Consider the following 5229-nt stretch of genomic DNA (forward strand, 5'->3'; position numbering starts at 1 on the left):
CTTAAAGGGTTAGTTCACCCAAAAATGAAAATTACCCTCAAGTCATCCTAGGTGTATATGACTTTCTTCTTTCAGACGAATCCAGTCGGAGTTATATTAAAATTGTCCTGGCTATTCCAAGCTCTATCATTGCAGTCAGCGGGTGTTGCAGTGCTTCAGTCCAAAAGAAGTGAAATAAAAAGCGCCCAGCCATAATAAAAAGTGTCTCACATGGCTCCGGGGGGTGAACAAAGGCCTCCTGTAGCGAATTGATGCATTTTTGTAAGAAAAATATCCATATTCAAAACATAATAATCACTTTAATCTAGCTTGCGCCAACAGTTGTACACGGAAGCAGTTCTGGGCTTATGAGGAATGAGGTCAGCGTTGCGCATGCTTGAATGAGTCAACATTTGTTTACAGGATCAAAGGAAGCAAAGTTTCCTTACTTTAGCAAAGGAAAACCAGTCTCCTCTTGGCTTGTATCAAAATCCTCCGACATTCTTCTTTACAAATCCTTGTTTTGTACTTCTAATTAGTGACCATTGTTTTATTTTGAGCTCTCCCTTGTGCTTCTGCAGTTGTCACTTCTGAGCGGTGCATGCGCAATGCCGACATCCTACGTCATCAGCCCGGAGCTGCTTCAGTGTACAACAGTGAGCGCAAGCTAGATTAAATTGATTATTACGTTTTAAATCTGGTTATTTTTCTTACAAAAACGCATCGATTCAAAGGAGGACTTTGTTCACCCCCCGGAGCTGTGTGAGACACTTTTTATTATGGATGGATGCGCTTTATTTCACTTCTTCTGGACTGAAGTACTGCAACACCCGCTGACTGCAATGATAGAGCTTGGAATAGCCAGGACAATTTTAATATAACTCCGACTGGATTCGTCTGAAAGAAGAAAGTCATATACACCTAGGATGACTTGAGGGTAATTTTCATTTTTGGGTGAACTAACCCTTTAAGGATCTTATGGATGCTGGATGGCTTCATACAGATACAACCCAGTCAACAATTTGATCTCACAATGATGTCACCATGAGCTCGCATGATTCTCATGGTGTGGTCACAATGTGAGGTCACTGCACACTGTGTGCTCATACTATGGTCACAATGTGAGGTCACTACACACTCACTTTGCGCTCATACTGTGGTCGCAATGTGCGGTCACTGGACACTCACTGTGTGCTCATACTATGGTCACAATGTGAGGTCACTACACACTCACTTTGCGCTCATACTGTGGTCGCAATGTGCGGTCACTGGACACTCACTGTGTGCTCATACTATGGTCACAATGTGAGGTCACTACACACTCACTTTGCGCTCATACTGTGGTCGCAATGTGCGGTCACTGGACACTCACTGTGTGCTCATACTATGGTCACAATGTGAGGTCACTACACACTCACTTTGCGCTCATACTGTGGTCGCAATGTGCGGTCACTGGACACTCACTGTGTGCTCATACTATGGTCACAATGTGAGGTCACTACACACTCACTTTGCGCTCATACTGTGGTCGCAATGTGCGGTCACTGGACACTCACTGTGTGCTCATACTATGGTCACAATGTGAGGTCACTACACACTCACTTTGCGCTCATACTGTGGTCGCAATGTGCGGTCACTGGACACTCACTGTGTGCTCATACTATGGTCACAATGTGAGGTCACTACACACTCACTTTGCGCTCATACTGTGGTCGCAATGTGCGGTCACTGGACACTCACTGTGTGCTCATACTATGGTCACAATGTGAGGTCACTACACACTCACTTTGCGCTCATACTGTGGTCGCAATGTGCGGTCACTGGACACTCACTGTGTGCTCATACTATGGTCACAATGTGAGGTCACTACACACTCACTTTGCGCTCATACTGTGGTCACAATGTGAGGTCACTGCACACTCATTGTGTGCTCATATTGTGGTCACAATCTGAGGTCACTGCACACTCACTTTGTGCTCATACTGTGGTCACAATGTGAGGTCACTACACACTCACTTTGCGCTCATACTGTGGTCACAATGTGAGGTCACTGCATACTCACTTTGTGCTCATACTGTGAGCTCACTATGTGAGACCACTGTCATATCATTGTGTGAAACTCATTCTTTTAACTGTGATCTAAAAGTTCTCTAATTTTGGACAGTAATATCACAAACATGTAGAATTTAATCTTTTATTTCCTTCAAAGTATTTATACAATTTGGTTTCCTTGTTCATTTTGATTTATTTTCAGTTTGGTGTTGGCATTCGACAGACATTTCAATTTAACAGATACATTCTGCTTCTGGTGTTGTTTTGATGACTCCTTTTCGATTCTTAACTTCAAATTCTTTGTCCCCTTGGAAAGACTTGACATCCTGAAACACAGAGAACAATATGTCATTGCAATCAGTTACTAACAACCTAACAGGTGAAAATAACTATTAGTTAAACAAAATATGAAACAAATCATGCATCCATGCTTCCACAAAACATGCTTGTATAGTTACTGAAATTTGATCCCGAGGTAGTAATGTAGTCTAGCAATGATCTGATTTGGGAAGTATAACAAATCATAAATACTGATATGCAACCTAAAGCCAGGGACACACTTAACGACTAACTGAATCATTTTAAGACTGAACTGAAAACACTTATGATTTTAAATGCTGACTGTAAACACCAACTGAACGCAAATGGCTCTGACACATTTGGGTGTGAGCAGTTTTAAGTATCAAATTACATTCATAACCAGCCTTACAGTTGTGTAGTGTGTTCCTGGCTTAACTAATTAACTTAACTAATCACAGCTGGCAAGATGGCTGGTTCACACGTACCTGGCTAACACATGTACCTGACTAATTTGTTAACATGGGGCCAGGCCACAGTGCATATTGGTATTATAATATCATATTAGCATATGTGAATAGCAATTAAAGAAACCACTCACCATTTCTCCAGTGTAACAATTCCACAGTCAACAGTCCCTAACACAAATGTACATCACAATAGTGATGTTTGTCTTCTTCTTCGTTGGAGTTTTACGGCAGTTGGCATCCATAGTGTTGCATTAACTTACTATATCTTAATTAAATTCATCCTTCCAGTTCAGTCCTCCTTAGAAAATTAAATAAATATCTCCATGGTCACTATTTCCATATGTTACTATATTTTTAACATTAAACTCTACTATACCTATTTCCTGTAGCTGATTCTTGAATAGTGATGTTTGATTCTTCTTGTTCTGTTTTATGGTGGGTAGCACCAGCGTTAAGGTGCATTATCGCCATCTTCGGTGGTGGAGTTTACCCATTTCATAAAATAAACCCTTCATTCTCTTTATCAGTTCTGTACTTTTGAGATAAAGAAATAAGCTCTCTAATCCATAAGTGATTATACTTTTTTTAGCTTTATTCCTTCCACTCCCACCTTTCTAAGTTCCTTCTTCATTATCTCCATCCTTCCTCATCACAGGAAGTTCCTGAGGTTCGTTTTTGGGGGCAAAAGCCTACCAATACTGGTTCTTCCTTAGGCCTTGCACTCTCACCCCACACTTTCACGACTCAACCACATCGACGATTGGTTGATATTAGCTCAGTCAGAGCGGATGGCGGTTCGACATCGAAATGTCGTTCTCGCTCACACGAAAGAGCTGGGGTTCATACTTAACGCCAAGAAAAGTGTGCTTTCTCCAGTACAGAGAACCACTTATCTGGGCGTGGTGTGTGATTCGACCACGATGCAGGCATGTATGTCTCCTGCTCGGATCGAGTTGATCCTCACCTCAGTCGGGAGAGTAAGAGAAGGCCGGTCACTCACTGTCAAACAGTTCCAGACTGCTTGGGCTGATGACAGCTGCGTCCAACGTTATAACTCTTGGCCGGCTGTACATGAGACCTCTACAGTGGTGGCATAAGAACAAGGGGTTCTCCCCGAGGGGAAATCCGCTTCGCATGCTCAAGGTCATGCGGAGGTGCCTACGTGCCTTAGACATGTGGAGGAAACCTTGGTTCTTGTCTCAGGGCCCGGTGCTAGGAGCTCCTTGTTGCCTCATATGCCAGCGACGGATGCATCCCTCACCGGTTGAGGTGTGGTCACGAGTGGCCACCCTGCCCGCGGTCTGTGGAGTGGTCGCCATCTGACATGGCATTCAATTGTCGGGAGATGCTGGCCATGTTTCGAGTTCTCCCAGACCTAAGAGGTCACCATGTGTTGGTGCGCACCGACAACACAACGAATGATTCCCGTCAGGAGAGATCTCCTCTCACAGGCGGAGGGCACGCCCCCGCCCGGAGCTGTGGGTGTGGCCTCTGAGGAGGCACAACTCATAACTTCCGGTCTCTCAACCGAGGTTGTTGAGACCATCCTCCATCCAGAGCTCCCTCTATGAGGAAACTGTATTTCTGCAGAGACCGCCAGCCCGACCCAGCTAACTGCCCGTTTGGTACAGTTCTGGAGTCCCTGCAGGCCTGTTTATCCGCAGGGTTGACCCACTCCACCCTAGAGGGCTTCGTGGCGGCCATTGCGGCCTACCACGCCCCTCTCAGTGGCCATTCAGTGGGAAGACACCCTCTTCTTACATGTTTCCTCTGCGGTGCGCTGAGGCCGAGGCCTCCGGCCAGAGAAGCTTATGCTAAGTGGTGGATCAGGATGCTATTCCATAGCCTCGAGTCCTCTGATCTCCCCTCTCCTTTGGGGGTCAAGATTCACTTCTCCAGAAGTTGGCCTTTGGGATGGTGAGCCCCGCCTACTTTAGCCACTCCGGTCTCTTTTGTTCTCTCGCCCTAGCTGTGCAGTCTTCCACATATTATTGTTTTATTTACTGTTATTTTATGTACAACTATTCATTTATTTTGATTCAAGGGCATTGTGAAAGACACATAGCATTATCAGACGCAAGTGGGGCAGCTAGAAAAAGTTTTGGGGTCCTAAACATTCTGCGGTGAGCAAGAAAGAGAGATGTGCCATGTTTGTGCTCCGTTTTGTTTTAGCTTGTTTTGTTTATTAAAGATGAACCTGATCTTCATTTCATTACGTCTATAGTCTCGTATTTCAAGTGTGCAACACTGCTCACATAATCCTGTTGGATGTTTATTTATTCATTTTAAAGTTTTATTCAACATGTGACCAACCCTTAAACTTGATAAATTTTGATATCCTCACCACTCCTACTTCTCGCTGTATTTTATAAAGATCACATCCTGTGTTTCCTGTATCCCATTTTTGTTGCCACTCCTTAACGATATATGC

Source organism: Sinocyclocheilus grahami, unplaced genomic scaffold, assembly GCF_001515645.1.
Source record: "Sinocyclocheilus grahami isolate Dianchi unplaced genomic scaffold, SAMN03320097.WGS_v1.1 scaffold337.1, whole genome shotgun sequence".
Lineage (NCBI taxonomy): Eukaryota > Metazoa > Chordata > Actinopteri > Cypriniformes > Cyprinidae > Sinocyclocheilus > Sinocyclocheilus grahami.